Source organism: Bidens hawaiensis, unplaced genomic scaffold (assembly GCF_021521415.1).
Source record: "Bidens hawaiensis isolate Kalapana, Puna unplaced genomic scaffold, B.hawaiensis_p1.1 tig00012385_1, whole genome shotgun sequence".
In the NCBI taxonomy this organism is placed as follows: Eukaryota; Viridiplantae; Streptophyta; class Magnoliopsida; order Asterales; family Asteraceae; genus Bidens; species Bidens hawaiensis.
This window is the reverse complement of record NW_027492011.1, coordinates 211182-232109: the sequence shown is the minus strand read 5'-3', so window position 1 is coordinate 232109 and position 20928 is coordinate 211182. Positions and strand designations below refer to the sequence as shown.

The following is a 20928-nucleotide window of genomic DNA, read 5'->3' as shown; positions in this document are numbered from 1 at the left end:
TATAGCAGTCTTGTCGGCTTGTCGACACTCCGGGCTAGTTAAAACGTGTGGGTGAATATTATTTCAAACTAATGACGGAAACACATAATGTAAAACTGGGAATCGATCATTACGCGTGTATGATTGATCTTTATGGATGGGCTAATGAGTTAAAACAAGCAATGGTATCTATGAGAAAGATTCCTATAGATAGATCTTTATGTGGTAATTAATATTGGGGACATTTTCCAATACGAGTTTCATAACCACGTGGCAATCCTTGCGTTGAGGCGTAGATAATGTGTTTCTTTTGATAAAACGAAATCGCTTGAAACATACAAGAAAAATATAGATAAATTTGAAAATTTTAAGGGGTGAAAATGTAAGTTAACTAAAATTATAGATAAATTTGAAAATCATATTGATACTTCGATTATTTATTTGTTTTCTATCCATTATTATTATTATACTGTTTGTTTTTGGTAGATTCATCCAAGAAAATATAATATTATTTGTTAATTTATCTGTTAGAATCGTGGACTAGAGATAGATACAACACCCGACTCGAACCGGTCCGCTTTTGCACTCGTTGGTTTGGTCTTTTCGGTCTCGATCCAATATCACACTTTCTTTAGCCGACGAGAAAAAAACTATAAAAAAATAAAAAATATATACTATAGACTTTTATTAAGTTCTATTGTTTTGTTACATGTATATATCTCTAGGAACCCATCCATCAATGATTGTGCAGTGAAGAGATATTATTTGTTCTTGGTAGGGAGTAATAGAAGAGTATGTATTCTTGGAGGGTAATGATATATCAAAATTATTAATGTTACTGTGAAAACTAAAAAGCAATCTTATTTATAAAATATTTAACCGGTTTGGTTTGGTTTTGCTTGTTTTAAAGTCCGGCCTCGGTTCCAATATCGGTTCTTGCATGAACTTTTATCAAGTTTTATCGGTTTTAAAAATAACCGGTTTTTTTTAATAACAACAATAAAATCAATCATTAAACCCACTTTTCTATTAAATAAACGGACCGGTTTCAGTTCCTTTTGTCGTAGGGAGAAGGGGAACCGTTCGGTTAGGCCGAACCAAATCAAACCAGTTAGAGTTAACCGGTTTAGGTGTTCGTCACTATTTGATTCTGATTGATAGGTTAGTGTCTCATGTTTGGGCTGTCTTAGCTTATGGACCGTTTATTGGTTATTTAATCATGGGCTTGTATGACTCTTTGGTCTATTTTTTTAGTCTTACTTAGGCTTGATTCAGATTTGGTCATTGTTCTTGGCTTGTAATAATAATAACAATGATTGCATCAGATAGATTTTCGCATACTACAGTTTGTATTATATATAAATCACTCACATTTTTTTCATAATTCAATAAAAGAACATGTTGGGCATTTGAAGCAGTCTTCACAGTTGAGTCTCTATACCAAATAGGAACTGAAGAAATGATTACTTTATCTGAGCAACAACTCTTAGACTGTAGCAGTCTCCACAGTTGAGTCTCTACACCAAATAGGAACTGGAGAAATGATTACTTTATCTGAGCAACAACTCTTAGACTGTAACAGTCTCCACAATGGAGTCTCTACACCAAATAGGAGCTGGAGAAATGATTACTTTATCTGAGCACTCTTAGACTGTAGCAGTCTTCACAGTGGAGTCTCTACACCAAAAAGGAACTGGAGAAATGATTACTTTATCTGAGCAGCAACTCTTAGACTGTGATAAAATAGCTAATGGATGGAAGAGCGGCCAACTTGCAAATGCTTATAACTTCATTCTCGTAAATGAAGGTCTCTGCAGCGATCGTGACTACCCCTACAAGGCTCGTAGATGATGTTGCCGTCAATTATGGGTTTGTATTGTGTGGAACATGTTGGGCATTTACCCCATTATGGTAGGGGTCAATTTCCTGATGATTATTGCGGTTAAATTGTGTGGATTAATCTTGGTTACATGTTTCTTGCTACTTTTGTTTGGTACATGTTTGTTGCTACATCCGGTTATGTTTGGGGTAAGTAGGTTCCACGGCGATTCCTCCAAATACCCTTTTATCTTTTCCGTTTCTTAAAATTCTGAAATATCCATCATCCGCCCAGTCAAGTCCCCATGAGTTCCGACAAAGCCAGTAGTTGACTCCGTCTTCACTCCCATATCCGATAATCGTAATCCAGTTCACGGGAAGGATATATTTTTTCCATTTGACATATACCCTATAATATTAAAAATATTATTATTATTCAGCAAAAAACATATCCAAAGTATCTAAAATATAAGATAAAACTTTATACCTTGACGTAACCAACGAGAACAACCACATGTTGTTTGGCTATTAAGCGCATTCACATTATTAATAGGGATCCATCCTCCTATAAAAAATACAAAAAAATAAATAAATGAAGTTATAGCAATATAAATGCATAAACATTTGAGTCATACAATACAGTCCAAGATGCCCCAAATATATAGTCGTAGGGTAAAGTTAAAATACAAATAAAGACAAAAATGAAAAGTTTGAGAAGAATTTGTGACTACACAAAAAACCCCTTAAATATAAATTAAAAAAAATAAATAAAAATTCATAACTCAAAATATAAATAAAAAACGAAAAAAATGAAAAAACTAAAATATTTCCGCCATTATTCTCGTTTAAAAAAATTACAAAAGAATTGATGAAAATACACAATGGCGATATCAAAGACGCAATTATAACTAAAAAAAGATATAATAGATCGCAAAATATAACACAATGTCAAACAAAATATAGCACAATGTTGAGTATTATAACACAATATAAAGAAAAAAAGACGCAATCAATGATGAAAATAAACACAAAACACAATGATAAACAAAAAGACACGATTGTTTTCACTTACTGTTGTGTTTTTTGTGAGAACGAGAAAAACGGTGGAAACATTTCCGTATTTTTACTTTTTTTTGTTTTTTTATTAAACTTCGAGTTATGATTTTTTTTTCCTAGATTTTTTTTGAAAGGTCATTATGTTCCCATTTATCGAATGACTTAACTCTATAGTCGTAAATATATATTAAATTTATTAAAAAGGAAACAAAAGCTAGAAACAAAATGAATTCACTCACCTCAATTTTGTTTTGTTCTAAAGCTTTGAAAAACGTTATGATAATGATATCTAGTTCTTCAAATGACGTTGAATAAGACGCCATTTTGCTTGACCGATCCTTTCGAACCTCATTGTTGGATCTGTATATACAAAAAAAGGAAAGAAAAATGTATCTCAAAACAACTACATTAGATAGATCTCAAAATCTACTAATAACAAAATTTTATCATGAGAACAATATATACTACCAGTTTGCTTGGTTTAGGCTATACAACAAATCAAGTTTCCAAATCCAACCTGAAAGGGACTGACGGTGGCTGGAGAAGACGGACGATGGTCGTGGCTGGAGGAGACAGACGGTGGTGGTGGCTGGAGGAGACGGGCGATGGTGGCTGACGCCTGACGGACGATGGTGGATGAAGAGAAGAGAAGAGAAGAAGAGAAGAGATGGCTTGTGTAAATAAGTTAATGGCAGATCTAGGGTTTTGTATTATGTTTTATATAAAATAAAATTAAAAAATATTAAAATTGTGGGATACTTTGAATATCCGAAAAATTTCCAGGAGTCAGATTTAGATAGTTTTGAACATTTTCATTACAAGTGTCCACATTTCCTTTGTTATTTGTCTTATTACAAGTGTCCACTTTCAAAATTTATTAGACAATTTTCAAGTTTACCCTTAAACATATACAATTCTAACATTAAACAATATTGATAAACCCATTTTTCAATGACATTATTGTCATTTAGTAAGAAAAAATAAAAGGTAATCATTCAATCCACCTTAAACTTTGTGTTTTTTCAAACCTGGACACTTATAATGGGACAGAGAGAGTATATAATATATGAGTGTGGGACCTCTTAAAATACCACTCTTATTGTATATAGTACAAGTAACAATGCATATAATTTTAAAATACCACACCATAAAAACGAGCATTTTGTTCTCTTTAATTTGAGTATAGTATTGTTATAGTTTATTAATTTTAAAAAAACCAACATGTTACGTGATTAGTTATTAATGAAAACGAGTCGGGCATGTTCGACTAACGGTGTTGGAACGGGTTATGGTTGGACCATGTTAATACAAAAAGGGTTAATATAGTTCATGTCGGGATGAGTTTAGATCGAAAGGGTTCATGTCAAAACGGGCTTCGGGTTAAAACGTTTTCGTGTCGGAACAGGTTCGTCAAAACAGACTGGGTTTTGAAATTACTGTACATTTCATCTTTGCTTCTTGCTTGTCGCCACCGGTATCAGGCGTTCAAGCATTATTTACATGGATGACATTGTTTATACATATCGGGTTGCTCGCGTATAGGCATTATGTGGCGCGCTTACTGGCATTGGTTACACGTCCGAAGCCACGTTAAATGCATATCACCTTCGGGTTACGCACATACCGTTGAGAAGTTACAAACCTACTAACACTGGTTGCGTTTGCGCATACACCGCTGCATCGCGCGGGTAACTAACTAGTTATTATAAAAGTAAAAGGATTTATAAAGTGACAACTCTTTGGTAGTGGTAAGATGTTCTTCAGGTTAGTTTTTCGTGTTTTTTCGTGTCGGGTTCTTCGAGTTTCAAAATTTTAAATCTAGACCTAAAACCCAATCTAAATCTATCACTATTTCTTTGGGTTCAGATTTTTTCGGGTTGGGTTAATCGGATTTCGAGCATCCTAGGAAAAAAAAGCTAAATTTACTTGTATCATATTCTTCTTTACTCGTAATGTAAATAAACCAATAACAAAACAAAAAGAAACCGATAAAACATCCTTGTCGGGGTATGGTACTAAGAACCCTAATTTATTATGTTTTGGGCTTATTTTATTATATGGGCTAATACATTTGTTATTGGGCTGAGGGGGTTTTGTGGAGGTAACCCTAACTGGGCTAGGCCCATTAGGGTACCATGATGGTGGCCATGAGGCTCCCTATATAAGGAGGTCTCCACCTCCTTATCAAGGGTTGGGAAAAATAGCTCAATAAGAGCCACCATCATATTTTTGTGTCTGTGAACAAGAGATCCTCTGGATTTCTTAGCGGTCACCTCCACACCCCCAAAAGTCACCGCAGATCACAGCAGCGGTCGGAGCAGAAGCAAGCAAGTCGTGGTTCGTTCATCTCGAAGTCCGTGGAAACATCGTCATGGGTCAGGTCAGATTCATTTCACGTTTCTACAATCCTAAAAAAGAATAAAATTTAACAAAGTTCAACAACATAAAACAAAATCGACATAATCGTCTTCAGTATGCCATGATTAGGGTGTTGGATTATAGTTGTTTTTAGTCATAAATTGAAACATCAATAAACAATAAACAATTGAATCATAATAAGTAGAATAATAACAGTCAATTTGGACTGGCCTATAATACCTAAAAATATATATGGTTTTAAAAATAAAGTTTATTCGGGTTGACCCGAAACCTAGAATTCGGGCCCAATAACCGGCACAAATTACTTCGATTCGGGTTGTGTTTTCTCGGGTTCGGGTTTCTCGGGTCGGGTTAGTTCGAGTTTCAGGTAAAAGTGACACCCCCACTCTTTGGTACATTAAACCCAACCCAAGAAATATGGGCATGTTGAGATGACCCATTTGGTTTTTAACCAAATGCCTGGAAAAAAACGACAGTTTCTTCGACCACGATGGTGGCGAGATTGGCGATGCAAGGGCACGACGAAGAATCGTTAAAGATTTTTAATCGAATAGAGGAGTCGGGAATCGAATCGGACAAGGTAACGTTTTTTTGGGTTACAAATTTATAACCACAAATAAAAATGTATATACAACAGTTATGTTTAAACTATAAAACTTTGTCCTCGTTTATCTTTCAAATTTTGTAATATACTCAACCAATCAATTTATAACATAAAAAATTATATTTTAAGAATATATATATATATATATATATATATATATATATATATATATATATAACTAAAATGGTTATACAAGTCAATTCCAAACGCACCAGGTCGGCCCGAACATGACTTGTTTAAAAACATTAAAATAAAAATTGTATCTCTTCTTTTACTTTCATTTCCATAACCAAAAACCGCAAAGCATCACACAAAGCTTCATTTTCGGCCCTACACGAGTCACCCGAAGTAAAACTATGAACTTGACTCCCGACATGAACCCAACTACAACCCGCAACTTTGCCAACGTCATTCCCTCTCATCTTCTTCCTTATCCTCCCCATATCCCCCCACCGCCCCTCAGACGCATAAACATTCGCCAACTGTACATACCGGGTCCCACACTCCCCACCAATCCTCAACATTTCATCCTCAACCACTCGTGCCAAGTCAGCATTTCCGTGCAACTTACAAGCACTCAAAAATGTACCCAATATTACCACATCAAGTTCTATTGGAATCTTTTTCATAAACTCCATTGCTTGTTTTAACCCATTAGCTCTCCCATAAAGATCAATCATACACGCGTAATGATCGATTCCCGGCTCTATATTATACGTTTCCGTCGTTAGTTTAAAATAATATTCACCCGTTTTAACCAATCCCGAGTGTCGACAAGCCGACAAGACCGCTATAAAAGTTACACCGTCAGGGGTAAAACCGTCTTTTACCATATTATCGATAATTTTAAATGCGTGTTCTACATAACCATGGTGAGCAAAACCCGATATCATGACATTGTAAATAACCGAATCCTTAACGTTAACTCGCTTAAATATCCTCTCCGCGTATACTATGTTTCCACATTTCGAATACATGTCGATTAACGAGCTTATAACTTTCACATTATTAATAATCTCGGTTTTTAATATATAACCATGGGTTTGTTTTCCAGGATCTATAATCGCCTGCATCGCACACGCACCGAGCAACGTGGACCAGATTGAATCATCAACAATATTTGTTTCTAATTCTTGATGTTTAAAAATATGAAATAATTCAAACACATTTTCACAACAGTTGCAGTTTAAGTAACCAGAAAACATTGCAGACCACACAACTGAATTCTTTGACTTTAACGAGTCAAACACTCGTCTCGCGTGTAACATATTCTGTTGTGAACAATAAGCCATGATCAACGACGTGGCGGAAAACATATTATCTATACCGGTTTGTGAATATACGGATTCTGCATATTTCATGTTACCGCATTTGCAGTAAACATCTACAATCCCACTACTAACAAACGGATTCGAATCCAAGTTTAGCAAATGTTTCAATACTCTTGCATGAGCTTCTTTTCCTAATATCAAACACTTTAACGACGAACACGCGTTTAACACGCTCGTAAACGTGTGCTCGTTCCACTCAAACCCGTTTTCCGTCATACAACGAGCTAACTAAACCGCGGTTACACCAAACCCGTTTTGCGTATACCCCGTAATCACCATATTCCACGACACCGCATCATTTAACTCGGGTCGACTCAAAAAAATATTCATTCCCATATCTAGTTTTCCCTCTCTACAACACGCAGCAACCAACGTGTTTTTCGAAACAGCGTCCACCGATGCGTACCCGCACCCGTTAAACACGTCACACGCTTCGTTAAAACACCTGGTTTTCGAATACACATCGACCAACGCACTTACCGCAAACGTACTTACATCGTTCCCGGTTTTCACCATAAACGAATGCAACTGTTTTCCGTACAACGAATCCTTTAACTTTGCCGTCAAGTTACACATTCGGGTAAGCGAGAACTCGTCAACTAGTGCTACTCGTGCTTCACGGTTCATAATATGCATTTGTTTAAATAAACGAATCGCGTTTGTGTCGTACCCTTCGGTATTTGCATATCCGGATAACATTGTATTATAAGTTACTGAATCTTTATAAGGGGTTGCATTAAACAAGATTTCTAATTGATTTAAGTTATTGGATTTAATATAAGCGGATATTATGGTGTTCCAAGTGAAAACATTTCGGTCAGGCATTTCGTCGAACAGTTGGTGTGCATGTTTAATAAGTCCATGTTTAGAGTATAAGTGTATGAGCTGATTACATGTGAATATTGTGTAATTGTTGCCGGATTTAATGGTGTGACAGTGGGATTTGAGTGTCAATGAGTAATAAACTCATAGTGATTGATGATGAGTGAAGTGGTTTTAGTGGTGTTGATGTATTTAATAATAATCTGGTATCGGTTAGGTTTGTTATGGAACTTACGGTACTGATACTAAGAAAAGGTCATTTAAAATGATTAGCGGTGGCGATGGTATAGCTTATGAAGAAAAAGGAAGTACGTGCTGGAAAAAAAAGAAGTTTATTCAGTCGGTAAAACACAAGCGTTGAGACAGCGAGTTGACGCGTATATGGTTGGTGTTGGTTGACTGCGTTACGGACTTACGGTACCGGGACTAATTCTGAATTATAATTTCGGGAAATTAACATTGTTCAGACAAAAATAAATCGGCAAGTTAACGTATTTAAAACAAATTAAATTGGTAAAACCTGTTTGTTGCGTCGTGGGTTAGCATCGGTTAGAGTGGTTACGGTGCCAGAACTAAACCTAAAAAGAATTTCGTGAAACAAAAATATATGTTGATAACAAAAAAGCCTATTAGAATAATTAAAAAAATACCACTCTGGCACTGATAACGGTTGGCAAAACCCGAGCATTGGGATTACGAATCGACATGAATTCAGTTAGTAGAGTTCGATTCGATGGGTAAACTGGTTTTGGTGTTATTGATCTCTCGTTTCCTCTATTGTGAATGAGTCACTGGATTTTAATAATTCAAAACTTTCACATGTTAGTTGGGATTTTTAATAATAAATGCCACTTTTAAACCATATTTAGTAATCCTTTCAATTCTTATAACACTTTTTATGCTTGATAAGTATATACAAATTTCAGGTTAAGTTAATTTTCGGATTTCCTGTCGTGTTCGTGTTCGTGTTTACGTGTCTGTCTATACATCTTGGGATGCATGAAATAATATTGTCAAACCCGAGTTTTACCAATAATCTCTACAAGAACAAGAACCGTCACTAAACGAGTGAAACCGACTCCTATCTCTCAACACAATCTCGACCCTAAATATTTTCGACACGAGTTTCATAACCGTATGACAGTCCTTACAAACCCGCAAATTCTTAACAATCCTAACCACTTTCCCAACCCGAACGCAAGAGCAAGTTTTTCACTATGTGTAACAACCGCGTTTTCTTTCTCCTCATCTTCTATATCATGCAATACACTACCAACTACCTCCTGGGCATACCCGCCTTCAACTCTTAACCGTAACATTATCGTTTTAAGATATGCATACGCCTCGTTTACAACCTCGTTTCGTTCATCACCCGCAACATGACTTTATCAACCTCAATCATACTCCACCCGGGGCTTTTCACGAGCCGTTGACTATTCATTGACTTTCTCACGATCGCCACGTTTTTCCATTTTCCTGCGACCGCGTATATGTTTGATAACAAAACATGGTCGCCCGAGTCGTTCGGGTCAAGTTCGGCTAGCTTTTTTAACGCAAGCTCGGCTAAGTTCACATTACCATGAATACTACACGCGCCTAAAAGTGTCCGCCAAATAATCGCGTTCGGTTTAACCGGCATTCGGGTTATGAAATCCCAAGCCTTTTCAAGCTCACCGGCCCGACCGTATAAGTCAACCATACAACCGTAGTGTTCGAATGTCGGTTCGATGTTATAACGCGTTTTAATAATTGAAAAGTACTTATACCCGTCTTCGATTAAACCCGCATGACTACACGCGTATAGAACGGAAATAAACGTAACCCCGTCTGGTTTAATACCCGATTCCTCCATTTGATTAAATATCGTTAACGCTTCTTCGCTGTACCCTTGCATAGCCAATCCCGCCACCATCGTCGTCCACGAAACTATCGTTTTTCTCCCAGGCATTCGGTTAAACACCAAACGAGCCATCTCAACATGCCCACACTTCGCGTACGTATCCAATAACGCGTTGTTTATTGTGGTTATCGTCCCAAACCCGGATTTCTCAACATACCCATGCAACATTTTCCCAAACTCAAACGCGCCGGCTTGCGCACAAACTGAAAGAATCCCGGTTAAGCTCACTTCATTCGGTCTCAACCCGAGTTCTCTATTTTCACAAACAAATCAAACGCCTCGTTAAAATACCCGTTATGCGCAAACCCGGCAACCATCGTGCTCCACGAAACCTCGTCTTTCACATACATTTCAACGAAAAACATCTTTTTCGCACTACCAACGTCTCCCGCCTTAATATAACCCGAAACCATAATATTCTTCGACACCATATCCTTAACCGGCATCCGACTATACAAAATCTCCGCACCCTTTTGAAGAGGTAGGTCCCAGCAGAGCCCAGTTGGACCCGCAAGACTCACCTTAAACAGGGAAGTCTGCGCAGAGACCAACTGGATCTGCAGAACCAACCATGCTCAGAGACGTGACGTCCTTACGCGCAGTACGCAAGCTGGTCCCGCAGGAAATGCCTCCCAATGGTGAAGGACTCCGCCTGTCCCCGCAGCCTCGGATACAAGCCATTAGGGAAGGCCACCCGCGCAGCATGGCTACACGCACAAGGCACTTAGCTCTCGATCATTCAGTGTCACCTGAAGGAATGAGCCAAGCCGGGAGCAATCCCGCACAGAGGCGGGAGGGGGAATACTCCCGCCCAAACAAGCCAGTCCGTATACTGAAGGATCTTTTACTGTACCTGACGAGGTATGGGCGAAAGATCTGATCAGAGATACGACAGCTCACCGATACAGTATGGCGAGCAGCATGCTCCTGTACTGTATCACTATTAGCCGCTGCCTACTCACCAACTACTGTCATACCACGTGCGTAGCCGGCAGTTGGTGGAAAGGGAATAGTATACAGCAGGCCTGGTCACTATCAGCCGCTGCCTACTCACCAACTACCAGCAAGGCACGTGCGTAGGCTACTGTTGATGAACAGGAACACTGTAGCAGCCGGCCATACCTCCTTGGAAACCTACCTTCGGCTATAAATACCCTAAATGGTATGATCATCTTATTATCTTACGACATTATCATCATAATATACCTGATATCTGCTCTAGCAATCTCTTAATATACTTTTATATTTAAAGAGCAATCTAGTCTGATTCTCACGCCGGAGGGTGGTCACAAGGAGGAACCCCCCCCTTCTCAGTGACGAGCTCACGGTGTCTGTTTTGCAGGTTATCAGAAGAACCATCTTCCAAGGGTCTAACCCCTCGTGGGAAACATCTCTCCAACCCCCAGGTTACCAGTAATCTGTCCGGGGTCTGGTTAGTGTTTCTTCATTGGCGCCATCCGTGCATAAAGCTAGAACTACAATTTTCTCCAGTTTTTTCAAACTTCTACAAAGATGGTTAGAGAAATTCCGGTACCCACAACCCCAGCTACTAGGGGGAATACCGGCAACACAGTTTTTACGAACACTACCCCGGCTACCGAAGCCGGGGCAAGTGAAGTAAATTTTACGAACACTACCCCACTTACCAAAGCTGGGGCAAGTGCAGTAAATGACCGCCTACTGGGATCCACCGATACCCAGTTTGAGAAACGAAGACTCCCCCGCCAGACTCTCGATGAAGTTAAGGCATGGGCGGAGGCACGACAACAGGAATTCCAGGCTGAGTTGGACGAACGCTTGCGTTCCGTGCAACAGGCCGACGAATTCGAGTACTGGGAGGATGACTCGGAGGAATCCGACTCCGACGCGAACCCTCGCCATAGGGCAAAAGGGAAGCGTAAGGAAACGGAATCCCAACCGAAAAGGCATTTTGGACAAGCCTTCAAACCAAAAAGCACAGGTGGAAGTCCACGAGACTTCTCCAAAACGTTCAGACCAAACGTTGCAAATGCAGGAATGTCCAAGTTTGCAAGGGACATTTCGGAAGCAATCGCCCCAAAGAGTGCCAAACAAATGCCTAACATAGGCACATATGACGGTTTATCTGATCCAGACGATCATTTGAACAGGTTCATAGCAGGGGCAACCGTCAGCAATTGGACGGAACCCACGTGGTGCTACATGTTCCAAATGACGCTTGTTGGGGCTGCTAGAGCTTGGTTTGATCGTCTACCGGTCAACCACATCTACGACTGGGCAGACTTCCAACAGAAGTTTAGCCAACACTTCAGCCAGCAACGGAAGTATACCGAGGAGCAATGGACAATCCTCAAATGCATACGAGAGGAAGATGAATCTCTGCCAAACTTCATCACTCGCTTCAACTCAAAGAAGCTAAGTTTGGGCAATATCAGCGAAGATCTTGTTCGCGCTGCCTTCATCCAGGGCGCACATGACCCAGAGCTCATCCGCACCCTAACGGGTAAAGATGGCATGCCATCCACATGGGATGGCATCATGACAGCAGCAAAACGCTATGCGGAAACAGAGAAGCAACTGGGTAGAGATCTCCCACAGAGCACAAACCTCTACACTCAGAAGACGAGAGAAGACAACGTCCTCACCGCCAGACTAAATAAAAAGCGAAAGCTAGGCATTTGGCAGTCAAGGGTAAACTTTGACACCTCATCCGGCTTGCAACATCGAGTGGGCGGAAGGGATAATGTACGGTCGCACCGGAACTCCAGATGGACGCCACTCACCAAAAGCGTCACTGAGATATTCGCCACTGAAGAGCTCCCATGGCCAAAGCCTCCAATAATCCGACATCGTCACGATGCTGATCGGAGCAAATACTGTGACTTCCACAAGACAAAAGGCCACAACACTGAAGAATGCATAGACGTAAAGGACATGGTCGAAGCATTTGTCAGAGATGGGACGCTCGCGCACCTCGTGGCACAATAAAGGCTGAGCAGGCGGGTGCGTATAGAACCTCAGCTGGGGAAGACACGAATCAATTCCAGCTTCAAAATCGAGACTACATGCTGCGTAAAGAACGAGATCCCGAACCAGGTGCGTATCGGCTCGATGGCACTCCCATCCCAACATGGAAGGGAGCTCATTTACACAGTCTGCATGTAAATCAATTCCAACTTGTAAAGAAAAGGCCAAGAGCCACTTCTAATGGAAATGATTCTCTTTAAGAACATCGAAGCTGATGATTTTACATTCATACCTTTCTGAACACTAATATGCCGGTTTTCACCGCATAATTACGTGAAGTCATTGCATGGGAAGGCGGTCCTACCCGCACGAACCCAATAACGTGACAAACCTTCACGCAGGTCAGTTTGGGAAAAAGTTCAGCACCCAAAAAAATGAAAGTGCCGGTCTATCCGCATGAATCATTAAAGGAAACTGAATAATAACCTATCAACAACCGCGCGTTGAACGGTTAAACTATGCAACACTGGCGACGGCGTTCACATTACGTGAAGTCGTTGCGTGGGAAGGCGGTCCTACCCGCACGAACCCAATAACTTGACAAACCTTCACGCAGGCCGGTTGAAGGGGAAGAGTTCAATTATCCTATTAAATGAAAGTGCCAGTCTATCCGCATGAATCATGAAAGGGAACCGAACACTAACCTATCGACAACTGCGCGTCGAACGGTTCAAAACAAAATTCTTAAAAAGGATAAGGAAAACCTACACGCAGGTCAGATAAGGGTAAAGTTTTGCCATCCTACTAAGTGCAAGTGACGGTTCTACCCGCACAATCACGAAAGAGGAAGCAAAACTTCACACCTATTATCAACCACGTTCAAAGGTTAACTTATCCTCATAGGATGAGGAAAACCTACACGCAGGTCAGATATGGGTAAAGTTTTGCCATCCTACTAAGTGCAAGTGACGGTTCTACCCGCACAATCACGAAAGAGGAAGCAAGACTTCCTGTTATCAACCACGTTCAAAGGTTAACTTATCCTCAAAAGGTGAGAAAAACCTACACGCAGGTCAGATAAGGGTAAAGTTTTGCCATCCTACTAAGTGCAAGTGACGGTTCTACCCGCACAATCACGAAAGAGGAAGCAAGACTTCCTATAATCAACCACGTTCAAAGGTTAACTTATCTTAATGCCTTAGAAATTTCGAAAAGGAAAACCTACACGCAGGTCAGATAAAAGTTAAAGTTTAGCCATCCTACCAAGTGCAAGTGACGGTTATACCCGCACAATCACGAAGGAGGAAGCGAAACTTTAACCCATTATCAACCACGTTCAAAGGTTCTTATTCTAAACACTTGGAAAATTGCTAATTTAAACTAAGTATGCAAGTCATAAGTTTATAAAGCAAGGAACCCAAAGAAGGAAATAACAATCTTATACGCAAAAAGATTAATATTTCAAGAATATATTACAAGAATGGCCGGGTAACTACCCGCCTAAAAGAATAAAACTATACAAGTCTTAGCAATGGGAAGGGATCTTCAGGATCAAGCTTCAGGGCCGCTTCCACTTGGACCCGTTCCGTCAGAAGAACGGGGTGGTTCGAGGAACGCTTTGAGGACAGCTAACCCATCATCAGCAGCAGCTACTTCGTCCACCTTTTCCACCACTGGATGCGGGAAGGCGGCGTATTGGTTCAATGCTTGGTTATAAATGGCTTCGGTATCCACATCGAACAAAGGGAAGTTGGAAGGCGGGACGCCTTTCTCAACAAACCCTAGACCAAGCAGGAAGCCGGCCTTTTCCCCATCCTCATGAGAAGCGTTGAGGGCTGCGGTCATAGCATCATCGTAAGAGGTCTCTGAAAAGACCCGACGCACAACCTACAAAGAAAAAATACAAGTATTAGAACCTTTTCTTACAAAAGAAAAGCGAGAAGATAAAGCTAAACATACCTGAGGCAACGCTTCTCGAAGAAGCCATTGGAGGGCAGCTTGAGCTTCGTTATGGGCGCGTTCGGCTTCGCTCTTGTTAAGGTTGGCAAGTAAAACTTCCTTTGCGGCAGCCTCTTCGACGCCCTTAAGCTTCCGCTCGGTGTGGTCAAGCACCCCTCTTTGGTCCAAGATTTCCTGGAGTTTCTTGGCATCTTCCATTGCCAAGGCATCATGAGCGCGTTGGAGAGCCTCTAATTTGGCCTTGAGCTCCTCATTCTCCACACGCAAAGGCTCAGCAGCGGCTTCAGCCTTGGCAGCCCTCTCGGTTGCGTTTCGCGCAGTCTCCCTGGCCAGCCGAAGCTGTTCATTCACAGCTTGGGCAGCCTTGGAGCGGGCCTCGAGTCGCGCCTGAACTTCAACCTCGAGGGCCTTGAAGGCCTTCTCCTTGTCGGCGGCAGCTGCCGCCAGCTGTTGGTTCTCCTCCCGAAGAGCACGCGCCTCAGATACGTCCTTGGCCCGAGCTGCTTTCAACTTGTCGTTTTCACGACAAAGCAGCTCGACGCGCGGCTGCATCCGGGCTTGGAGAACCCGAAGCTCATTGGGTAGCCTACCCTCCTGGTAGCTAGCCATGGCTTCCCCCAACGCACCATGAGGAGCAGCGTGGCGAGCCCAGTCCACGCACTCCACAGGGGTACGAAGGGTTGTTCCTCGGCGTATGTTCCATCGCGGAACATACACTTCATTGGAATCCGACACTGCAAAAGAAACAAAGGCAGTAAGGAAAAGATGATAAAAAACATAAGGGAAAAAGAAAGGAACCCTACGCACCTGTAGGGTCAATGACAGGCCGATAGCCGCCAAACCCATCACCTGAACCTAAAGGAAATCCATCCAACAGGTCAGGCAGACGGGAAGGGGGCAAAGATCGGCGGGAAGCCCTGCGCGTACCTGATGGACCGGCCGTAGGTGCCGGTGGCGCGGGCATGGTGGCAGCCGCCGTGGTCGCCGTTGTGGTCGCCGCCGCGGTCGCCGCCTCCTCAGCAGCAGCAGTAACCGCCGGCTCCGTGAAGGATGCTGTAAAAATCGCACTCACGGCCGGCGGTGACGTCATCTCGACCGGAACAGTTGGCTCAAAGGAACGAGCAACTGGACCAGCGGATGCAGGCGCATGCGCCTGGGTCGACGCCTCAGGAAGGCTGACCGAGCCTACCGTCATTGGCGGGGAGGTACTCCCCTGCGCTTCACCCCGGAATGCGTCAACATCCACGCCTGCACAAAGAAGAAAGTGTTAAATTTAAGAAGTAATAAATCTGCAAAGACATTATGATTGTACTTACGGGTTTTCTTGACGCTGAACGTACGGACGGGCGGGGAGGAACCCGATGGAGCCGGCCTCTTGGTACCGGTCACCGTCGTCTTCGTTGGTTCTCCGGAGGTAACGGTCGTAGCCTCCGGAACAGTGGTCTTCTCACCACCGGGCTTCCCCGCCACCTCTTCACTATCTGACTCCGAGTCAGATAGAACCACCGGACCAGCCGTGGAGGCCTTCTCCTTCCCTTTCCCGCCGGCAGCAGCTTTCTTCTTCCGCACCAATGGAGGAGCATCTGAGGATTCCTCAGAAGAAGACAGGTCAAGAATTCCAACAGCGGGTACAGCATTGAGAGATTGAGGAAAGAATATCGCCTTACCTGGCCGACGGTGGCTCAGGATCTCGTGGCCCAGCGGATAGACCTCCACAAAACGATCCGCCGTTTGCTCCAGGATGGGCAACTCGCCCTCGTCCAGAGCACGAGTACCCATCCGCGCGGGACCGTCGGTTTCCCGCGGGAACAGAAGCGACTCCAAATTATTTCCCTCTGAAAGAAAAGAAACAATTAGAAGACAAACTTGTATCAAAAAGAAAGACAAGACATACCATAGGGAATAGAGTTCAAACCGTATTCGAGAAGGATGGGAACCTGGGACGCATCCTTCCACACCCGGCTCATCCCTAACATGACCATCCCGGACTCCGCAAACCGGTAAACCGGAGATTGGATCCGGGATATCTTCGAAAACCATTCCGCCTCCTGGTAGTTGGGGGCGTGAAGGCTCGGTATCGCTTGGCCATTTTTAAACTTCATGGCAAGGGGGATGGCGCGGGCAGAAATGTAGAAGAATTCCTGCTTCCACGCGCGAAGACTGCGCTCGGTGTCGCAAATCTTCAGACCCTTAATACGGGTCGTCAAGGTGTACCACCCCTGGATGCACCTCCAGGTATAGAAGGTCATCAGGCGGTCCACATGGGGCTCGATGCCCAAAATCCGGCACACCCACTCAAAATGGCGAATCTTGGCGATCGCCATGGGGTGCAGCTCGGTCAAATGAACACCGTGCCTCTCAAGGACACGGTAAACAAATTTTGTCAACGGGAATCTAAGATTCCCATAGACAAAAAATGCAGCATAAACCCCGATCTTGCCTCTGGGGGCATCATACACGGTCTGGTGGGATTCAGGAAACTCAGGCTCGAGATGATCGAGCATGAACTTCCTGACAACATACCGGTACTGATCGCCGGGCAGAGCACACTGGCACTCGCCAGCAGTACCCCTGTCGTCAGCAATAGCTTCAGCATCACGAGAAGACATCTTGCAGAGAGAAGAGAACGATTTCGAGAGAATGCTCGATTGAATAAAGGAGTATTCGCCGGAAATCGCCTTAAAGATGAAGAGAAGAGTGAAAAGTGTGAATTGCAAGTAACCCTCTCCCCCTTTATATAGTAATCGCAATTAATGCGGTGAAATTAATGCGGAGGAGAGAGAAATCGAATGTGCAATGAAACTATGACACGTGGCAAAAACCAAGCTGGCAACAGCTGTTGAAAGGACGTATGCCAGTAATTTCGCGGCCACGCGCCCGAAAAATCGCGCCCACGCGCCTGAAAAAGCGACTGGAATGACCATGTTCTGTCACGTCACCATAACTTCCTGCACGTCCTGACACAGTCAGAAGAAACCGTCGCACGACGTTTCAGAGGTTTGGACTGTTCTTATCTTTTCACCAACTCTTCGAATTTCAAAATTCAAAAATTTGAAAATATTAAAAATTAAGCGGGAAAATACCCCTTACCCCTTGGCAAACAAGTAACCGTAAGACGGATGCGGGTACAGTGTAAAGGCAGAACCCTTCACATACCTAGCACCCGCAGGGAATTGAAGTCAAGAACCTTGGCAAATAAGTAACCGTAAGACGGATGCGGGTACAGTGTAAAGGCAAAACCCTTCACATACCTAGCACCCGCAGGGAATTGACGCCAAGTAAACCTTGGTGAACAAGTAACCGAAAGATGGATGCGGGTACAGTGTTAAGGCAAAACCCTTCACTACCTAGCACCCGCAGGGAATTGAAGCCAAGTACCTCGGCAACCAAGTAACTATAAGACGGCTGCGGGTACAGTGTTAAGGCAAAACCCTTCACATACCTAGCACCCGCAGGGAATTGACGCCAGGAATACCTTGGAAGTAAAGTAACCGTAAGACGAGCGCAGGTACAGTGTTAAGGCAAAACCCTTCACATACCTAGCGCTCCGCTGGGAATTGAAACCAAGAAGGATCTTCTGGGCAATGCTTGCGGAAACGGAAATAACATCCCCGCATAGCGGGAACGTCGAGAACTACGTTGTTTGAAGCTCCAGGATGGAATTGGTGGTCTTAACATAATTGATCACTATGTTCAAAACTACCAAAACCTCATGGAAAATCCATACAACTGGGACTCAATGCTCCTGACTTGCGAGGAGGTTACAGACCTACACGCATCATACCCAAAGACCAAGCAGGAAACTCGGGCATTTCTGCAAGTGACAAGGACTTCCGCGGAAAGAATCCCCATGGAAAACCTTACAAAACCCTTTTCAAAACCCTTTCCTCAAGTCCAAAAGTTCACCTCACTTTATTAAACACTCAGGAGAAGAACATTGGACTGGGGGGACTTGAAGAGGTAGGTCCCAGCAGAGCCCAGTTGGACCCGCAAGACTCACCTTAAACAGGGAAGTCTGCGCAGAGACCAACTGGATCCGCAGAACCAACCATGCTCAGAGACGTGACGTCCTTACGCGCAGTACGCAAGCTGGTCCCGCAGGAAATGCCTCCCAATGGTGAAGGACTCCGCCTGTCCCCGCAGCCTCGGATACAAGCCATTAGGGAAGGCCACCCGCGCAGCATGGCTACACGCACAAGGCACTTAGCTCTCGATCATTCAGTGTCACCTGAAGGAATGAGCCAAGCCGGGAGCAATCCCGCACAGAGGCGGGAGGGGGAATACTCCCGCCCAAACAAGCCAGTCCGTATACTGAAGGATCTTTTACTGTACCTGACGAGGTATGGGCGAAAGATCTGATCAGAGATACGACAGCTCACCGATACAGTATGGCAAGCAGCATGCTCCTGTACTGTATCACTATTAGCCGCTGCCTACTCACCAACTACTGTCATACCACGTGCGTAGCCGGCAGTTGGTGGAAAGGGAATAGTATACAGCAGGCTTGGTCACTATCAGCCGCTGCCTACTCACCAACTACCAGCAAGGCACGTGCGTAGGCTACTGTTGATGAACAGGAACATTGTAGCAGCCGGCCATACCTCCTTGGAAACCTACCTTCGGCTATAAATACCCCAAATGGTATGATCATCTTATTATCTTACGACATTATCATCATAATATACCTGATATCTGCTCTAGCAATCTCTTAATATACTTTTATATTTAAAGAGCAATCTAGTCTGATTCTCACGCCGGAGGGTGGTCACAAGGAGGAACCCCCCCCCCTTCTCAGTGACGAGCTCACGGTGTCTGTTTTGCAGGTTATCAGAAGAACCATCTTCCAAGGGTCTAACCCCTCGTGGGAAACATCTCTCCAACCCCCAGGTTACCAGTAATCTGTCCGGGGTCTGGTTAGTGTTTCTATTTTCACAAACAAATCAAACGCCTCGTTAAAATACCCGTTATGCGCAAACCCGGCAACCATCGTGCTCCACGAAACCTCGTCTTTCACATACATTTCAACGAAAAACATCTTTTTCGCACTACCAACGTCTCCCGCCTTAATATAACCCGAAACCATAATATTCTTCGACACCATATCCTTAACCGGCATCCGACTATACAAAATCTCCGCACCCTTTAAATCGAAACATCTCAAACACGCGGTGATCACAGCGTTCCACGCGACAACATTCGGTTGAGGCATTTCGTCGAACACCTTACGTGCATAAACAATTTCTTCACATTCCGCGTATAAACTGATCAATGTAGTCGAAACGAACAAATGGGTATTGAGCCCGTGTGTGATTGCAAGCGAATGGAGTTGAATCCCAGTTTTAAAACACTGTAAATTAGCTGCTGCTTTGATCACAAAAGCAAAAGTAAAACTATCTGGTTTTATAATATTATTAATATTATTATTATTATTATTGTTACGTTGCATGTTGATGAATGTGGTGAGTGAGTTATATGGGTTATTTGAGCTTGTGAATCCGCGTATGAGTGTGTTGTACATGAATGCATCTGGGTTTGGGAGATTAATGAGAATAGAGTGTGCATAGTGTAGTGCATTGTGGATTAATGTGGTGGTGCAATGGAGGATTAAGTTTCCGGTGATGAGTTGGTGGGATTCGAAGCCGGATTTGATGATGTGGGTGTGGAGTTGGTTGATGGATTTGAGGGTTTTGCAGTGTTTCAAGAGTGTGAGACATGAATGATCGACCATGGGTGAGAGTTTGTGTTGGGGAGTTTGAAGACGGTGGATTAAAATGGGTTATAACGTTACGGTGGGTAATAACTGAACCGTTAATCAAAAATCGACTAAATTAACTTAAATGAGTTAACTGAACCGAATTATTGATATTTTTATATATTTATAGCTTTTATATGTCTAGTTTAAGTTTTCATGTTTTATACCACCATTTTGTGTATTTCTAAAATAAAATTTTAGCACAAAGTATGATTGTTGTTATTAACCGAACCGAAAACTAATAAAATATCTTAAAAGACCAAAAACAGATTGGTTAATTTAGTTGAGACTAGTAATTGAACCAAACTGAACTCTGTTAACCTCTATGTGATACAAACCATATGGTGTAAATGTTTATGTAATATAAATAAGCAACTCCTAT

At 42.8% G+C, this 20928-nt stretch overlaps 2 pseudogenes; both read right to left on the bottom strand.

The window, feature by feature from the left end:
- Positions 1-6062: 6062 nt before the first annotated feature.
- On the bottom strand, positions 6063-9308 carry LOC143540897 (putative pentatricopeptide repeat-containing protein At3g18840 pseudogene; annotated as a pseudogene).
- Positions 9309-9337: 29 nt separating this feature from the next.
- LOC143540896 (pentatricopeptide repeat-containing protein At1g74630 pseudogene) lies at positions 9338-20522 on the bottom strand (annotated as a pseudogene).
- Between the last annotated feature and the right edge of the window lie 406 nt (positions 20523-20928).